The 20464-nt window shown below is 40.5% G+C and overlaps 1 long non-coding RNA gene across 1 annotated transcript; it reads left to right on the top strand.

Annotated features, from left to right (window-relative positions):
- The first annotated feature begins 1707 nt into the window (after positions 1–1707).
- Positions 1708–5867, top strand: LOC145518804 (uncharacterized). Its single transcript, XR_014063307.1, has 3 exons — positions 1708–1850; positions 3961–4132; positions 4850–5867. It is a non-coding gene; the product is annotated as an uncharacterized LOC145518804 (long non-coding RNA).
- Positions 5868–20464: the final 14597 nt, after the last annotated feature.

Raw genomic sequence — 20464 nt, 5'->3', positions numbered from 1 at the left:
TCACTTACATGTAATACTAAAAATATTGTACAAATGAACCTATCTACAAATCAGAAATAAAGTCACAGATGTAGAAAACAAGATTACCAAGGGGGAAAGAGAGGAGGGAGGGATAAATTGGGAGACTGGGACTGACATATACACACTGTTATAGATAATAAAAATCTACTGCATAGCACAGAGAACTGTACTCAAACTCTATAATAGCCTATATGGGAAAAGAATCTAAAACAGAATGGATATATGTATAACTGATTCACTGTGCTGTATAGCAGAAAATAACACAACACTGTAAATCAACTATACTCCAATAAAAATTAATTTTTTAAAATCTTCTCTGAAAGAAAGAGTAAACTAGTTTTGGAGGATCAAGCTTAGATACACGGAAGACCTCTCTTAAAATTAAAATTGCTAAACGTGGAAGCGGGCTCCCTGTCACTGGTAGGAACATGCTACAGTTCTATGTCTACCCAGAGTGACGGATGGTAAAGGAGTTATACCTTAGTTAGGTTACAAGATTAGAGTAGATAGTATCTAAGGCTACTTCCTAATTCTGCTATTCTGTGAGCCACACACAAAAAAATAAATATCCACAGGTGTAATTTATTCTGCAGAGAATAAATGAAAGGCAAGATGACAGATTACCCCAGACTAGGGTTTAAGAAGGCAAGCTGCTGCTGCTGCTAAGTCGCTTCAGTCGTGTCCGACTCTGTGCGACCCCATAGACGGCAGCCCACCGGGCTCCCCCGTCCCTGGGATCCTCCAGGCAAGAATACTGGAGTGGGTTGCCATTTCCTTCTCCAATGCATGAAAGTGAAAAGTGAAAGTGAAGCCGCTCAGTCGTGTCCGACCCCCTAGCGACCCCATAGACTGCAGCCTACTAGGCTCCTCCGTCCATGGGATTTTCCAGGCAAGAGTACTGGAGTGGGTTGCCATTGCCTTTTCCAAGAAGGCAAGCAAAGCACATGAAACTGGTGTAATTCTGAGTAGTGTCATCTCCCCAGTAAAGTAAGGTTGAGCGGGAAGAATTGAACAGCAGTACATTAATGACATTCGCTTCTGTTCTGGAAATCGTGTTAGGTATAAAAGAGGAAGTAACACACTGATCGGACCACTGTGGGGTCTTCCCTGCCCTCTGTTTTTTTCCGGAAATCGTGTTAGGTATAAAAGAGGAAGTAACACACTGATCGGACCGCTGTGGGGTCTCCCCGCTCTCTGTTTTTTCTGGAAATCGTGTTAGGTATAAAAGAGGAAGTAACACACTGATCGGACCACTGTGGGGTCTTCCCCGCTCTCTGTTTTTTCTGGAAATCGTGTTAGGTATAAAAGAGGAAGTAACACACTGATCGGACCGCTCTGGGGTCTTCCCACCATCTGTTTTTTTCTGGAAATCGTGTTAGGTATAAAAGAGGAAGTAACACACTGATCGGACCGCTGTGGGGTCTCCCCGCTCTCTGTTTTTTTCCCGGAAATCGTGTTAGGTATGAAAGAGGAAGTAACACACTGATCGGACCGCTGTGGCGTCTTCCCCACTCTCTGTTTTTTTTCCGGAAATCGTGTTAGGTATGAAAGAGGAAGTAACACACTGATCGGACCGCTGTGGGGTCTTCCCCGCCCTCTGTTTCCTGAAGAGCGTGTCCTGTGCTCAGTCTCTATCACGTCCGACACTTTTGTGACCGCACAGACGGTAGCCCACCAGGCTTCTCTGTCCATGGGATTCTCCAGGCAAGAACACTGGAGTGGGTTCCCATACCCTCCTCCAGAGGATCTTTCTGACTCAGTGATTGAACCCACGTCTCATGTCTTCTGCATTGGCAGAAGGATTCTTTGCCGCTAGAGCCACCCAAGAGGTCCGTAAGTTCCTACCTCTGGGCCAGTCTGCATACATGCATGCATGCTCAGTCATGTCTGACTCTTTGTGATCCCACAGACTGTAGCCCGCCAGGCTCCTTTGTCCGTGGGATTCTCCAGGCAAGAATCCTGGAGTGGGTTGCCATTTCCTCCTCCAGGGGATCTTCCTGATCCAGGGATTGAACCCACATCTCCTTCATCTCCTGCATTTGCAGGCAGATTCTTTACCACATACACATGTGTAAATGGCCAGCGGCATGGGTTTCACTAATGAGTTAGCCCATTTAATGGTAATTTGGCTTTGGAAACTTCCATAAGAATCCTCTGAAGACACTCGAGGAATACTAGAAGAGACACGGTGGGATAAGAGCCTCTAAACTGTGTCATTGTGTGTTCCATACCTAGGAAATGTTATCAATCTTCTCTTTCTTCCCCTGAAAGAGGGGAACTATAGGAAGATTTTTGTAAACACTCAGATAAAAGGCCCTCTACGGTCGCTTATGTGTTCTTCTCTGTAACGTTAGAGGGAACCTAAGGTTGGTATCTGCAGAGCTGCTGTTGCCAGGGAAACAGAGGGCCTCATCAGAATGCAGCTGCATTAAGATTCTGTGTCCCACTTATCGGGTCTTTTGATTGGTCTACAACACACATGAATCTCTTTATATCCAAGAAAGTTATTTTCTTCATATGCGTCTATTGCATAAACCTGTTTGTCAGCTGATTGTCAGATATAAAATACCATATCTGGTTACCTGATTAGAACTTGTTGATGGAAAGAGGGAAAGCAATGCTAGAGGAAAACAATCCACCCTTCACAAAGAGCACGGGGTATCAACAGGTCCTCTCTCCTGAGTGCCTTCCTGTGAGGAGTTCTCCAGATACCTAGGGAGCTTATTTATTTCTGATAGATATGCACTTCATATTCTAAGTGGGCATCATACTTTTCTATGACTCAGGTAAATTCAACATAGGCTTCACTGCAAGTAGAATTGACATTCCTCTGTCCCTGGAAATCTCTAGGCAAGAATACAGGAGTGGGGTGCCATTTCCTTCTCCAGGGGATCTTCCTGACCCAGGGATTGAACCCAGGGCTCCTACATTGCAGGTAGATTCTTTACTACCAGAGAAGCCCCAGAATTGATATTAAAATTTTATAAATCTTTAGAGCTGACACCACTCATCTAAATTCCCTAACCTTCAGTTAGTTTGGAAGGTCTTCCTGAAATTCTATCTGTTACTTTGGATTTGTTCTAACCCAAACAAGTTACTTGAGTGATTTCTAAAGAGTATTTGAGCTGATGCATACTAGATTTGGGCTATTTAGAGTTTGATAAAAATCCCAATGAGATATTGCCCCATTGTTCTAATCATGAAACCATGTGTGGAATAATTCAATAACCCAGAAGACCAACATTTTTCATAAACGTCAGCACCCTTGAAGGAAGCATCTTCATTTTTGTTGTATTGGTGATAAGCAACCTGATTTTCTTATTCATGCCATAAATGATAATATACTGAACATACATAGTACTGACCAACATACTCAGCCAAGAAAAATATGAAATGTGGAAATTTCCTAAGTGCCTTCTTTAGGAAGGCAAAGAAGATATGGTTTAATTATGAAAGCTCATTTCACATGCACCATTTAGTATTTTTTATACAAGATCTTGAAGTTTAGCCCTCCAGAAAGTTTCACGCTCTTTCTCGACTCTGTCATTATGCTTTTCTGTACGTGATGTTAATATTTCCAGATTTTTTTTACTCTCTGCTTAGCGTTTATCTAAGATACTCTATTCTTATATTTCACTTTTAAATTAGTCTCCTAAGGGTTCTGATTTTCACTAATTATTCCATTAACTTAGGACTGCATTTCCAAAGGACATTCTGGAACGTTTTTCTTTAGGCTTTTCCCTGACAATGTCTTGCTTGAAAGTAGCATGATTTCAAGTGAAACCCATTTTGCTTAACTTAACTCAAAGTTAAGTCTCTGGAGATATTTACCTATTCTCCTGATAGGTAAATTCAGGTTTAGTTGGGTTAAAGTGGCCCAGATAGCCAAGACTTTCTGGATGTAATCTCACTGGAATGTTTTTCTCCTGTTGCTTATAGCTGGGGCTGTTGGCCAGGTCATTCAGCAACTCCAAATTGTTTAAAGCTAGACAATGTGCTTATGCAGTGAACTGTACAATGTAAAGCCCAAACCTAGAAGACTGACACTTCAAACTTGACAGAAACATTCCTTTTGCGGAAAAATAAACAGTTTTCTCTTCTCCTAGATAAGGTGAAGTAATTTTTTTTTTGATTAATCCATATGGTTTGTTGTCCTCTTGCCTCGGAAACCACTAAAGACAGCAATTTTCCAGTTCCCTTCCTCCAAGTCTTCATTATCAATAAATGCCTGTGATATCAGCTGAGTGTTTAGCCCACACATCCGGCTTGTATCTTAATTGCAATAACTTCTTGTCACAAACAGCCAATGCCATGATATATGGAAACATTTGATTTTTTTTTTCTCCCCCCATACCTTCAGCCCCCTTTCTCCCCTTTCCCCATCCCAACCTCACTGAAGCCGGGAAAGTCTTGCAACATTCCTGAAAAGTTACATAAGACACCAGAAGTAGATAACATTGTATGTTTCAAGTTTAAAATACTGAATGTTTACGCCTGTAGGAAGAGAAGAATGAAAGCATATCCCCTTCAGGAATCCTATCTGAAATGACTGGGAGGGAAAGTGCTCCCCTTAGAGTAAAAATGATGTTTAAAAATAAATAATAAGCATCCAAGTGTCCACTTACAGCCAGCGAGGCTGTGATTTCCAAGGTTTCATTTGAGGCAGGGGAAAAGGAAGTAGAATTTTAGATCCAACAGAAGTATGACTGTGCTGAGATTCAGTTTGTTTGTTTGTTTTGATGTAGACAATTTTTGAAGTTCTTTACTGAATTTGTTAAAATATTGTTTCTGTTTTATGTTTTGGTCTTTTTGGCATGTGGGATCTTAGAACTCCCTGACCAGGGATTGAACCTGCATCCCCTGCACTGGAAGATGAAGTCTTAACAACTGGACCACCAAGGAAGTCCCCAGGCTTCTTTCCATGGTGTAGAAGGAAAGGATAGAGAGCACCAGTCTTGGCTTGGCATGAAAGGCAAGCTAAGCTCTCTCCTTGACATCTGATCATATCCCTAACGCCTAACTCACAGATATGGAAATATCGTTTTCAGTCACAGCTGCCCTTCCCATCTGGCATAATGTAAGACTTCTCTGAGAACAGAAGTTAACTGTGCTGTAACTTAGAAGAGATCATTTAGTTGCAAAATGGAAACACCAAAAGAAGAGGTTTAATGTGTAAACATATTTTCCCAAATTAATATGCCACACAGAAATGTTTCTTCTGAAGCCTCTTGACCTTTCCCTTCCCTTTGGCAAGGTCAACCCCCAGCAGAGACACAGCCCCACAGCTGATTCCAACACATTGCAACGGTCTCCAAGGCAACGCTGACTCAAGGTCATCTCAGTGCTGCCCAATTTCCAGGAAGCTTCTGGGCACTCTCCTCTTTGTGGTCTGGCTTCAGGATGAAAAGTTTAACCTGAGCACATGTGGAGGAGGCTGGTTGGTTCTTACAGACTCTGCATTTTTTTCTCTGGGGGGTCAGGCTTGTGAACAGGGATTGGCCTCCACTTATAATGTAAATATTTTTGAAAGGTTTGTATAGTGTAGACGTGACCTCTACCCAATGGACTTACCACCCATCTAGATAAGTAACAACAGGAGGGAAATGCGATGAGCCTCTTCGTTCGTTTGCTTAGAAGGAGAAATAACTTGGAAAAAATGAGTGAATTAAAGAGGAAAGAACAACACAAAAAGGCTTGGGGTAATTTCTTCCCTCTGTCCCTACTAGCCCCTCTTCTTGCTGTTTTTTTGCCATTTTCTGAGTTTGTTTATTTTGTAATAGAGTTTTGCCATGGGTGGGATTGGGAAGTACTGAACACAATCGAAATAAAATGTACTGTTTACCAATGAGTCTCCTTGGGGAAATGGCTCTTTATTTTTATTGAGGTATGGCAGGCATGCCAAAAATCTGTACACATTTAATGTATGTATGTCAATGAGTTTAAGACAAGTATTCTTCTTTATTTTAAATATGACCTCAGCCACCTCTTCTTGCATGGGTACTTTTACTTAATATCATTGATGCCATTTATTCTTATATATGGAGGTTCCCAGGTGGCCCAGTGGTAAAGAATCTGCCTGCCAATGCAGAAGATGCAAGTTCAATCCCTGAGTTGGGAAGATTCCCCTGGAGAAGGAAATGGCAACCTACTTTAGTATTCTTGCCTGGGAAATCCCATGGACAGAGGAGCCTGGTGGGCTACAGTCCACGGGGTCAAAAAAGTGTCAGACATGACTTAGCGACTAATCAATTCTTACATGTACTCATCAAAACTTGACAGAACCCTTAACAAGCGCCAGACACTATACTAAGCCCAAGGTAACAGTCAGTTATAATGAAATCTGCAAGCACAACAGAATTCAAGAGGAAGCAACTGACCCATTAGGTGTAATGACCTCAAAGGTATGATCTTGAACAGGAAGGAGGTAATCAAAGGCTTCCTTAACATGTTAAGATCATGAATGTCTCTGTACTTCAGTTTCCTTATCTGTAACATGGGGACAAAAATAGCATTTTCTATAGCATCTTATGAATTGTATCCTGGCTTAAAGTAACGGTTTTCTAGATGTGACTCATTATGGGCCCAGTGAGTTCAGAGGGATTGCCCGTTTGCTCCCTGAGTGGCAAGGACTCCCAGTGCTGAATGGGGTGGGTACCTGACATAGAAAGGCAAGGGGAGTTGGGTTTTCTTCACTTATTGGAACTGATTCTCCCCATAGCCTCCAGCACTTGATAGGGTTAAGTTAGACCAAGATGTGCCAAGTCCTCTCCAGCTGGGCAACATGTGGCTCACCAAATCTCCAGACACTCTAGAAGCCATGAAAATGTGAACATTCATTTATCTAGTGTTTTATGTCCAGACAGATCCAAGTGCAAAGAAGGCAGCTGTAATTCATACAACCTACCAGTGTCACTTTTACAAACAGTCTCCTCTACCCCTTAGCTCCATCTCAAGTTGCCACATCTCAATACAGTGGCTTAGACAAAGGAAGACTCTGAATGTGGATTTTGATTTTAATAGTTTGTCATGCAAGTGAACCAAAGAACTCTTTCAGAGACATTGTCACTAACTGTGAGAAACTTCCACACTAAGACTAAAATTTTTCATTAGATCTAGAAGATCAAGATAAAAAGAAGAGATCTGGGGAGATGGAAGGTGGAGTTGGGAGTGATATATCTTTTCTAAGAGATCTGCAATGAACCTCCACCTATGTGGCATCCAAGTAACAGACAGAAAAATTCTAAGAGAAAAACTTTGTGTTCAACATGAATGACAAAGAGCCAGCATCCAGGGAAACAAGGTGATGTAAGTAAAATAAACATTCAATAATGACAAAAAACCCTCATAACTCTTCACAACACCTCATGAAATAGATCTTAATCCCCATTTTACAGATGAGAAACCTAAGACCTAAAGAGATTAAGCAACTTACTTGAGATCATCCCAAATCACCTTTCACTAGCTCTAAAACCTGAGAACTTAATGCTATAATACTTCCTTGGTGTCTCAGACAGTAAAAAAATCTGCCTGCCATGTGGGAGATCCAGGTTCGATTCCCGGGTCAGGAAGATCTCCTGGCGAAGGAAATGGCTACCTCTCCAGTATTCTTAAGAATTCCATGAACAGAGGAGCCTGGTGGGCTATAGTCCATGGAGTCTCAAAGAGTTGGACACTACTGAGTGACTAACGCTTTCACTCACTCAGTCTTTCACGTCAGGGATTTACTTATGTCAGATGTACAACTTCCAAAAAGGTGTGACACCAAAGGCTCCCCAAGGATGTGAAGCTTTAACCATAATATAACATTATCTAACATTAAGGAATCTCTTTGTCATTTTCCAGAGTAGGGATTGGAAAACTACAGCCCATGGTCCAAATCCAGTCTTTGTCTGCCTTTGTATATAAAATTTTATCAGAATACACTCATTCCTTTGTGTATTGTCTATGGTTACATTCAAGCTATAATGATGGAGACCACATGTCATGCAAAGCTGAAATTATCTACTATCTGGCCTTTTACAGATTAGTATAAAAGTGTTAGTGTTAAATGAATCTGTCTGCCTTTGTATTATACACACTCTATATTTCAAGGTGTTCATAATAGTAACCCTGAGACCCACTGCAACTTCTTAACGTATCATCTAAACCGTAAAAGATTCAAGTCTATTTGATGAAGTGTTAGAATTAAGTATCTTTCACACCATTCACATCCACTTTGGGTAAACTTAGTACAATTCTCTTAGCCAAAACATCCCATTCCCCAAACATCCTGGATAAATAAAATCTTGTGAGAATATTGTATTGTATTGTATTGTATTCAATACAATCTCTAGAGTATAGCTCCATTTGTTGCAGTTAAAAGCTTCATACTGGTTATGCACTCAGTAGATTTATTCATAATAAAACATGGTTTACGTTTTAATTTTGCTTTACAATCCTCTGTTCGTACAACTTCAGTTACTTGCTATGGTTTTATGATAAGCACTGTATCTCTCCTTCTTAGTTTATTAGATCACTTTTGCATTTTTCTCCATCTGAATCTACAAGCAATCATACAAGGAATAAAAGTCAATTGTTCCTCTATTTTCTGCACCATCTTTCTTTTTCCAAAACTGATTAATTTCCATCAGCTTTACAAACATGCTTTTATTTTCTCTCATCTTAAAACAAACAAAACAAACACACACAAAAAAAATCTTTCTCTTGACTAAACTTTCTCTTTACGGCCCTGCTTCTTAATAGGTCCTTAAAGTAAAATGCCTTCAGAACTTTCTCCAATTTCTCTTTTCTGTTCCCTTTAAAATTTTTCAAATCAGGTCTTCACCCTCCCAACTGCCACTCCAACTGCTCTACTAAAATTGTTCTCAAAGGAACAGCAATAACCTTGTCATTAAATCCATATTCAACTCTTAATCCTCACACTCCATGACTTACTAGCAGCAGCATCTGGTGTACTGATACTTGCTCTAGTCTCTTTGACATTCCTTCTTCCTTTGGTTTCCATGATGCCACAGTCTCCTGAGACCTTTGGTTTTGTCATAGTTAATCCCTGGGACTGTGCCTGTCACATGGCAGGTGCTCAGTAAATCACCATTTAAATGAAGGAGACTGGGGCATCAAACCTCATCTGCATCACAAAATAAATTCACACCACTGCTAACAGGATATTATCAAATGTAATTTGACAGCTTGCTAGAAAAATATGTTCATATTAAATCCAAATAATCAGATTACAATGCAAAAATATCAAGTGCTTTTAACAAAATAACCATCCTTCTATATACTATCTATTGAATGACTACTTTTAAGGTGTTTAAAGAAACCATCAAGTTTTTATGAGGAAACTGGTGACAGTATTTCATTCTACAGAGACTACCACGAATTTGGGGGAAAGAGTTAGAAATCTGGGGAAGTCACTGGCTGAAAAGCGCAGCCTGACATCTTTCTTTCCAACATTGTATTTGACAGAAGTGGTTGAAAGACTCTCGGGGACGTATAGGGACGGGTGCAGGGGTGGAAAGCCATATTAGTAAAGCCATTTCAGGAAAAACTCATTAGGATCAGGATGACACAGTAACCGAGGTGTCATCTCATCTGGGCAGATAATGTGTGGCATGTGTGTTAGAGAAGACTTCTTCCATACCTTCCCTTCCCTACTCCCTGTTAAGCAGAAGCTAAGCTCGTTGTGGATATCTGCTGATACTTTGGAATGGAACTGAATTTTTTGTTAAAGCATCCTGATAACTTTTGACTGAGTTACATATGATTTAACGATTATTTTTATTCTGTCTTTCCCAGATCAAACGCTGTGCCTGGTCAATGGAAATTAAGAATCCCAACTAATGAGAACCTACTGTATAACACAGGAGACTCTATTCGATACTCTGTGATGACCTGAAGGGGAAGAAAATCCCAAAAAGAGGGGCTATACACATACGTGTAGCTGATTCATTTTGCTGTACAGTAGAACCTAACACAACATCGTTAAGCGACTTGTGTGTGTCAGTCGCTCAGTTGTGTCTGACTCTTTGCCACCCCATGGACTGCAGCCTGCCAGGCTCCTCTGTCCATAGAATTCTCCAGGCAAGAATACTGGAGTGGGTTTCCATTTCCTTCTCCAGGGGCTATTCTCGACTGAAGGATCAAACCCTGATCTCCTGCACTGTAGGCAGATTCTTTACCATCTGAGTCACCAGGGGAGCCCTATACTCCAATAAAAAATAGTTAAAAAAAATAAAGTTGGTAGCAATTTACTCAATAATTAATTGCATTAGAGGTCACAATGTTGTTCAAAAGAAAGAGAAATTAAGAATCCTGTCTCACTGTTCCTTAAGGCAGCCTTTGAGAAAGCTGAAAATGATTGTGCTCAGATCTGCACGTTTTATGCGAAGAAAAGCACGTATCACAAGAGCGCTGTAAACATTGTCTGAGAATGAAACTGGGATTGTGATGTTCAGAGCTTCCTCTGGGTGGGTGACATGCCACCAAGACAAATGGCATTCTAGCCACTCACTTGGCCAAAGTCTAAGATTATTATATTAACCAATTTCCGCTGTGTTCTTTTTCTTTACGGGTTTTAATGACCAGGCGAGATTTCACTGTTTAATATTTAAACGAATGTTTTTATGCTGAGACAATAAGGCACTGTTGAGACTGGAAAGAACTGTTTAATATTCTCCAGTATGGCTGATTGCCATTCCCGCTGGAGTAAACGGCATGAGCTGACTCCTAGAAATGTTCAGAAATTAAAGCTCTTTATTTGGTGACACGTGTGAACGGAATCTCCTTGAGCTGCCGACACGGCATCCCAGGTGTGTGTGGTCGGCCCCACAGGGCGAGCGCCTCTATTGTTCTGGCTCTCCCAGCAGAACAGTATTTGGTTAACATAGCTCATGTTGGCTAAACAGACTGGCTTGCTTCCATGTGCTTCTGCTTCTCTGCACTGACCCTTATCAATTTACTGACAATGGCCTTTAATGCACTCTTCTTAATTATCCATCATCAAAAGCAGCTGAGTGGGGGCTTCCTTTTTGAGGTTCAGTACCTCTCACTGACAAGATGAGCTTTAGTCAACCATTGAGGTAGCTTATTTAGGGTGAAAACAGGTTTCACATAGTGCAGGCTGTCTCTCAAAATCCACTCTAACTGATTTAAATTGGAGTTATATCTTTTCCCCCTCAAAGCTGGGTGTGAAAATTTTGAATCTGACATGAAGCAAGGAAACTAACTTTACAAAATATTCAGGATATTTTATGTACGTGAAAAAAAAGGTGACGGACAACTTCTCAAAAGAACTTTAAATACACCTCTAAGGAGATAGTGTCTCTTTATGAAAATCATCATTATCCAGTGGATTTTTAGGCACAAAGCTAAAGGACAATGAAGTTTTAAATTCTACTGGGACCCACCGTGTTTTAACTTGTGTCTTCTCTAGAGGAGATGGCGACCAAGATGGAAGCCAGCAATTGGAAAAACCATCTTAAATTGAACAACAGCAACAAGTAAAGGACCAATTAGAATGTAAGAAAAATGGTTGGTTGGTTTTTATGGTTTAAATGCACCTTCTTTAATAAGAATCTAAAAAAATTTCAAGTGTAAAAAATAAAAATCTTTTGAGTATTACCAGGTGTATATTGTAAAGCTTCCATAACATACTGTACAAAAAATAAGATGATTCCTCCAAACAGAAATCCATAGGATATGCATTAAAGAACACACTTTCTCACTCAGCTCTTTCTGACTTATGATGTTAGTGATGGCTGCCTGGGTCCAGGAAACTGTGTAAAGTCACCTGGCCACAAGTATATTAGATCAGAAGGATTATTTGGGGGCATTTTTTTAAAGTATAAACTCTCACACTTGCTCACCTACCCCTCACTTCAGATTGACTTATTAGATACGGATTAGAGCCCAAGAATATAAATTGCTAATAAGATGATTCTTTATACCAAGTGTGAAATGTTTCTCTAGGATATGGAACCCCAACATCATGACCTCACCATTTATGGCTTAATATATTTACAGAGAGTGAACAAAAACTGGAAAAGAGTTCAGACATGAAAAGCATATATAATGAATGTATATCATGGGAGAAAAAAATAAAGAAAACTAAGTATGACAATATAATATCAGCAGTGAGTAGTGACTGGAAACTTAGGACATGAGAACATGAGGGAAAAGACAAAAAGAGAAAGACAGAGAAAGAGGGAGACCCCAGAAGCTATGCTTTCTCACATCGACTCTGAATCAGGCTTGCATTTGGGTCCAAGATCAAGGTAGATTGTTCTCACTGCAAGGTCCCCAGCTCAATAGCCCCTGTCTCTTTGGTGTATGTAGAATTAGACACCTGGAAATTAGTGATGCTTGGAGTTTGTTTATTTATATATTTCACCTTTAAAGGAAATCACTGAAGAAAATATGTAAAAAGGAGTGTTGATGGAATCGCTACTGTTTATTGTGTACCCAGCTGTGTTCCACACACTGTCCTCAAGGTACATCATTTCTTTGTTGGTCTCCATGCCAACTCCCTGAGAGAGGGTTAACTACAATTTAATTGGTAGGGAAACAGAAATTCAGAGAGATGTCTTACCTGAGGTCACGTTATCGTCAAGTGATAGCTGGGATCCGAACCCTGATAAACCTGTCTCACCGACACCCTAAGCCAGCGAGATGGTGACCTGGGTGTTAAGAGGCAAGAAACTTGTGTTTATTCCCTAGTGTCAGTCAGTCAGTCGTGTCCGACTCTCTGCGACCTCATGGACTATATACAGCTGGCCAGGCTCCTCTGTCCATGGGATTCTCCAGGCAAGAGTACTGCAGCGGATAGCTATTCCCTTCTCCGGGGGATCTTCCCAACCCAGGGAGTGAACCTGGGTCTCTCACACTGCAGGCAGATTCTTTACTATCTGAGCCACCAGGCAAGCCCATCATTTCCTAGGTTGCCTGATAACTCACTGGATGTACTTAAATCATTGTTTAGTTTCTTTGAGCCTTGGTTCCCATACCTTCAAGTCTGCATGCAAGCTTACTATTAACTGGTTTTGAGCAACCTCTAATGAAGTACCAGCTGAAGTAAATGTAGGACTTCTATTTGAGTTCTAAGTCTGGTGCTAAATTGAGAGGAATTTATCAGAAATATCTTCATTGCTATCAAAATGGGCAGCAGGTATTCACAGGTTAGGGAGCCCATTCAAGTCATCCAAAGCACCATCTGCCCAACTGGGAACCCTAGATAATTTACTGTTCTCTTTTGACCCTGTCTGATACTTGTCAGCTTGCTAAGCTTTGACCAAAGGGACAGAATGGAGCCACTGTCTAAAACAAAGCATTCTGTTTCAACTGGCAAAGGCAAAATGATTTTCCAGACAGTATTGCCTAGAAGTAACCGCTCTTTAATGAGTTGCTGTTTTTATTAAATATTATGTAGAGCTGATTCATCCTTTTGGATTTTAAGAGACACAAACATAACGCAATGTTCTTTTTCTATGCAGAAACTGTTAGCAGGCTCCATAAAAAGTCCCAAGCGAATCTCTGCAAACCAGTGATATTTGCACAGATTTAAAGAAGTTTGCACAAACCTTTGAAAGAATTAAAAATAAGCGTTTTCCAACCATCACGTCCATCCTAAGGACTGTGCTCCCTGGTGTCAAGGCGTATCCTTTGCAAGAAGGACCTGGGGGACATGGAAAGGAACATGAAATTAATGTTAAGAAAACAGATGTCCGCAGCCTTAGGGACTAGCAATGCAATTCCTAAACAAGAGAGCTATAAAGTGCAAATGAGTCCAGGAAGGAAATGTGATAATGTGAAGGAGTGATATCTATTGGGTAGGTCCTAGGTCTGTAGGGGTTTCATATTTTCAGCAACAACTCAGGGATGGCACCAAGAACATATTTGAGTTCATTAAGTTAATAGATGACCCCAGGCTGACCCAGAGAAAATTAAAATTCAGAATGACTTTATTCAACGTGGGAGAGGAATTTAGTGAAGAATTTACAGACATGTTCCAGGCAATGCACACAAACAGAAAATCACAGGACAGGAGAAAATCATTCGGAGTTTACAATGAATTCTACGCCTTCTCTAGATTAACAATGCACAGCTGTGGAACTTTTTCCAAAGAGCCATGTACAATGCTTAACTAGAAAGGAAGGGTATGGTGGGTTCTTTTTCTTCAGGCAGTAAAGCAAATGGCAGAAGGAGAAAACAGAAGGGAATTACAGAATGGGGATCAACAAAAGAGGAGGAGATTTGAAATAGGGAGCCTTTCCCAATACCAAAAATAAATGGTTAAGGATGTAATTACCATCCTCATTATCACCTTCCTGCAGTCTTTAAAAAACCAGAGAAGTTCTCCTCCAACTAGGATAAAACTGGATGGCATTATGACTACCAACATAAATGGCGTCTAGGTTCAGAAGATTCTCTCAGGTCTCTTTGGCCTGATGTTACTGTAGACCTCAGGAAGGAAAAGTGCAGTCCCTGTCTGAAATTTCCCTGGGCCTCCTGCTCTCGTCCTGGGTCCGGACAGTTCTCAAGAACACACAGAGTCGGGGTGTGTTGGCTTTCCCTCTCTCTTCGCTAATAGACTCTGAAGTTGGAGCACACCCCTGTTTCTTCCCACTCTATCCCCCAAAATGGAGCTGAACGAGTTCATTTTTCTCCTGCTTTGAAGTAGCTCTGACTTTGCTAGTGTTAATCTTCTCAAATATAGTTGTTTCACATACTAAGTGGGAATAAAGAAAAAGAGGGTAGAAAGAAGCAGCAGTGCTAAGAAGGTGGCTGGGGACGAGAGCCTTGGTTTGATTTCTGCTTGTGTATCATCTTTAATGGCACTCGATCGCAATTAAACACCATCTTGCCTGTAGAAATGTAGTGCTACCATCAATTTCTCAGTCTCCCCCTTGCAATCAGTTTGGTACCCTAAAACTAGAAGCTCTGGACCTTCTAGATCTTTTGCAGTATCAAAGAGTCTGTGATTAAATAATCGAAGACAAAGAATCTTGAGCTATAAAAGACAGAGAAAGGTCATCTAATCTAACCACTTCATTTTACAAATGAGCAAAAACTAAGCACCAGACAGATAAATGACTAGACCAAAATCACCCTCCCCTAGTTTAGATCAGTTCCCTTGTGGCTCAGCTGGTAAAGAATCTGCCTGCAGTGCAGGAGACCTGGGTTCAATCCCTGGGTTGCGAAGATCCCCTGGAGAAGGGAAAGGCTTCCCACTCCAGTACTCTGGCCTGGAGAATCCCATTGACTGCATAGTCCATGGGGTTGCAAAAAGTCGGACACCACTGAGCGACTTTCACTTCACTTCACTTAGTAGATCAGACCAAGGTTTACAGTCAAGATTGCGGGCTCCATGCAGGCAGGATATTCGTCTGTTTTTTTTTCTACTATTATCTCCAGATTTAACACAGTGCCAAGCATACAATAGGCACATAATACTTTTTGAATGACTGATCTATGATTCCTGATACAATTTCTCATGTTCTTCCCACTCAAACACATATTTTAGCCCTCAAAAAAAAAAAAATTTGAGGACCAATGTAGCTCACTGCACCCCACCTCAAGCCCTGAAATGACCTAATATTTTATCTTGGAATGTTCCACTGTGTTTTCAAAAATTTCTAGTATGCAGTGATGTGGTTTGACTTAATTCTGTTTTCACACACAAAAAAGTATGGCTAAATGAGCCCTTCGCAGATGCTCTATTGTGATCGCCAGATTCAGCCTTTTGTTAATGACAAAGCATCATCTTACAAAATTTTTGGTGTTTTGATTTTTAGGTTTCACCACTGTGAGTGCTCAGTCGTGTCCAACTCTTTGCAACCCCATAGACTGAGAAGGCCAGGCTCTCTGTCCACAGAATTTCTCAGGCAAGAATACTGGCATGGGTTGCCCTTTCTTCCTCCAGGGAATTTTCCAGACTCAGAGATGGAAACTTAGTCTCCTGTATCCCCTATATTGGCAGGCAGATTCTTTACCACTAGCACCACCTGGGAAGCCCTCCCTTTACTATTTATAAAAAGTATTGCCATTCCCCAGACTGTGGGAACTCTTTTACCTTATCATTTAGTAAAAGGAAGTTTAGAGTACTATAAGCCATTGGCAGGTAAACCTCACTATATGTAAATTCTGATATCAGAAAATCTGTTTTCAAAATAAATACATTGCAGGAGAGGCCAATTCTTGGCAGTAATGATAGATTCACCATAAGATTCCTATAAATTTTGGTCTAGCATGTAAATGTGGTTTAGATTACACACAACTTTTCAGGAACACGTCTATTGTGCAAGAGAGTTAACGTTTCTGGGACAACCATGGGGTAGGCATAGCAGCCAGCTGCTGTGGGGTGTTTTAGGAGTTACTAAGGGCAGTGAGTTAGGAGCCAGAGTCCCCAAAGTTCTATAAAGCACGTGCACTCTTTCAACCTCTGGAGGTTAGGGGAAACATAAGAGCTTCCATACTTAAAACTTGCTCCACATCCAGTTAAATCCAAAGATGGAAGATGAATTGGAAACTAGAAAGAACATTTTAACCTCTACTGGAATGTCAAATGTCCTAGTCCTGCCTAACCTTGACTGACACACAACAAACGCTGATGCTGGATCACCAGGGAAGTCCCTCCCATTGTGTTTTTCTATTCATTCATTGGTAAGCACTGGGTTACTTCCATTCTGAGCTATTGTCAATAGTGATACTATAACATGGGTAGACATCTATCTCTCCAAGATTTTTCATTCAATTATTCTGGATTCATTCAACTATTCTTACAACCAGAAGTAAGAGTATTGGATCATACGGCAGTTTATTTTTCATTTTTAAAGAACTACTGTATTGTTTTTAATCATGGTTGCACCATTTGACGTTTTAGATTCCCATAAAGGTGTCAGTGCATGAAGGTCAAACTTAATTCTTAAATACTCTAAAATTGATAATATTATATATGCAGAAACCAAGACATATGCTGAAGACTCATAGATAATACAAAACCAAATAGAAACATGCCCATGGATCTTCTTGTCACAGTCTAACGCCTTATATCATTCTATATACTACATCAAAAGTCCCAAGTAAAGCAAACAAGCAAGTGCTATTTTTTCGTCTTCGCAATATTTGATCATCTCTGTTAGAGTCTCTGTGATAATTTTAGCCAAAAGATTTCTCTACCCCTTGAAAGAGTAAATCTTCTCAGGTTCTTCAATTCTGCTTTTGCTTTTTCACAGCACCACTACCTTGCCTTGTACTGCAAAAAGGTAGAAGTTGATATACCAGCTCTTTGGTTGCTATTCATGTCAGGTTATATTCATCCTCCACTATCCATAAATTAACCAAAATCTTGAACTTGGAAACAGGATGATGCCCCACCGAAAAACGTCCTGAATGACTAACACAGTAACCCAGCTAGACGTGTTTGTTAACCCAAAAAACTGTAATCTCTGGGCCAGGCACGTGGGGCCAGAGGAAGAACTAACTCTTGGCTGTATTACTGGATTTTTCCACCGAAGAATTATTGCAGGAAGACAGGTCATAAAGTCAAAGCATATATTACTGAGCAGGGAATACCATCAGAGGCAAAAACAAATACCAGCAGGAAAAAAGGAAAGCCTGGCCCACTGTCCCTCACACGTCTCACCTCAAAGATGTTGGTGGTTGGAGGCTGTTTCAATAGCGATAGCTCAAACTGATGACAATGCTCTCCAGAACTGTCCTTGTGACCCGGTTGTTTCATGTTTCATAAAACATCTAATGAAAAAAAGGAAGGTCATTTCCATGGGGAAGGATGTGACTGAATGTCGTCCGGCAAAGCTGATACTTTCCTGAGCTACAAGTGCCTCAGATCAGCTTTCAAAGGTTTTCGGCTCTAATTTTCAAGACGCTTGCTGCTAACAACAAAACAACCATTTCTGGTACTGGAGTGCACGTACCAACACTTAAGAAAAAGATGACTTTTATACATAAATGAAATAGCCAATAGTAAGCTAACAAGTACTGGAACCTGACATACCAAGGCATATTCATTCACATATAAAAGGAGACATTGAGGAAATGTGTCTGTTCTGAACTTCCCATTGGATGGAAGGCAAAAAAAAAATCTCCCTGAAGAATTCATAACCACATTCTGGCACATATGTATGTTTGCTATCCAATTTTGTGCTTCCAGCTTAGTTCAAAGAATCCTATATAAGATAAATAAAAACATCTGCAATTATACTTAGCATAGTAAAACTGACAAACACTAAAGACTAAGTAATAATCTGAAATTTTGTCTAAGAGAAAAACACAATATTGACAAATTAACAATTTGATTAATTGATATCTCATTGGCAATGATAGGAGCCTAATCAGCTTGAATGGTATCGAAGTGCTATGCAAAAACAATTATTGATCTAAAACTCTATACCCAGAAAAACTATCTAGTAATGATATTTTTAGGCAAAACTAAACCGAGCATTTTCCATTAATAATATTTAATAAAATATCAAGAAAGTGCTAGGCAAGAGTAAGCAATCATATATGGAAGAGAGAAAGGACGAGTAAAGAAACTGATAAAGTATATGAGCAACTTACACACGCAGTGATCTTGCATGAAATGACAATAATAATTTCTAATTTTGTTAAAATACACAAGAAAGAACAAAAATATAATGCAATGAGGGTAAACGGTATATAAGCAAGGAGGGGTAGTTTGGAATTACAGAGGACAAGGTTCTATAATGTTAGGTAACAGGGCAAAAGCAGTGAGTAACTTTACATATCTGTTAGGGTTCTTGAGAAACAGACCCAAGAGGATATTTATTATGGGAACTGGCTTACACCATTATGAAAGATGAGAAGTTTCCAAACTGCTGTCTGCAAACTGGAGAACCAGAAGAGTCAGTGGCATCATTCAGTCCAAGTCCAAAGTCCTGGAAACCAAAGGAGCTGATGGCGTAAGTCTCAGTTTGAGTCTTAAGGCTTGAAACTAAGGTGTGTTCTTGTCCAAGGGCAAAAGAAGATGGAGGTCTCTGCTCCAACAGAGAGAGCAAAAATTCACCCTTTCTCTGCATCGTTGATACATCTGGGCCATCAGTGAACTGAATGATGCCCACCCACGCTTACAAAGGACAAGATAGTAAACATTTTAGACTCTATGGCTCATATGTCATCTCTGCCATATACTATTCTTTGTTGGTTTTTTAATTTTTAGCCACATTTTTATATGCAAAAAAACACTTTTAGCTCATGGATTATACAAAACAGGCCATGAATTTGGTCTACAGGATATAGTATGCCAGGTTCTATTCTAGGCTGAACTTTCTAGAGTGATTCACATAAACTCATTAGAGGAATTACTAAAGAAGCAGGTATCCCAGGAGGGAGGAAGTTGTGGGATCTAGGATACAGGGATTCCAACATATAAGAGAAATGAAAGATATTCCCATCACAGACGAGGAATATTTCAAGAAGACAGTTGTGCAGCAGACCTGGAGGGCAATCTGTCCAGAATGAAGCAAAAACAAGAAGGTTCCAAAAGAACTGACTCCAAGAAAAAGATGGAACTGAGAGGCTCAACTGACATATCTGAGTACATGAAAAGGGGTTTTACTCTTTTATTGGGTGTGTTTGGGGATGAATTTGTATTACCTGCGTGCTGCTAAGTCACTTCAGTCGTGTCCGACTCTGTGTGACCCCATAGACGGCAGCCCACCAGGCTCCACCGTCCCTGGGATTCTCCAGACAAGAATACTGGAGTGGGTTGCCATTTCCTTCTCCAGTGCATGAAAGGGAAAAGTGAAAGTGAAGTTGCTCAGTCGTGTCCAACTCTTAGTGACCTCATGGACTGAAGCCTACCAGGCTCCTCCGTCCATGGGATTTTCCAGACAAAAGAGTACTGGAGTGGGGTGCCATTGCCTTAGATAACCAACAAGTAAAGCAATAATGAACTCCAGGAAAAATGATCAGATATACAAAAACCAAAAGTACAATCATAATACTCTACGTAGTTCAGTTACTGATAAGTAGGAAGAGTGCAGGAATTAATATGCTGTGGAAGAAAAGCTATGACAAACCTAGACAGCATATTAAAAGGGTGGTTGTTGTTCAGTTGCTCAGTTTTGTCCAACTCCTTGGGACCCCATGGACAGCAGCACACCAGGCTTCCCTGTCCATCACCATCTCCCGGAGTTTGCTCAAACTCACGTCCATTGAATCAGTGATGCCACCCAACCATCTTGTCCTCTATCATCCCCTTCTCCTCCTGATTTCAATTTTTTCCAGCACCAGGTTGCTTTCTAATGAGTCGGCTCTTCGCACCAGGTGCCCAAAGTATTGGAGCTTCAGCTTCAGCATCAGTCCTTCCAATGAATATTCAGGACTCATTTCCTTCAGGATTGACTGGTTTGATCTCTTTCCAGCCCAAAGGACTCTCAAGAGTCTTCTCCAACACCACAGTTCA

The sequence above is a fragment of the Giraffa tippelskirchi genome, chromosome 8, assembly GCF_054371585.1.
Source record: "Giraffa tippelskirchi isolate mGirTip1 chromosome 8, T2T-mGirTip1v1.2.pri, whole genome shotgun sequence".
In the NCBI taxonomy this organism is placed as follows: Eukaryota; Metazoa; Chordata; class Mammalia; order Artiodactyla; family Giraffidae; genus Giraffa; species Giraffa tippelskirchi.
The sequence above is the reverse complement of the archived record's forward strand: the minus strand, read 5'-3'. Positions and strand labels throughout refer to the sequence as shown.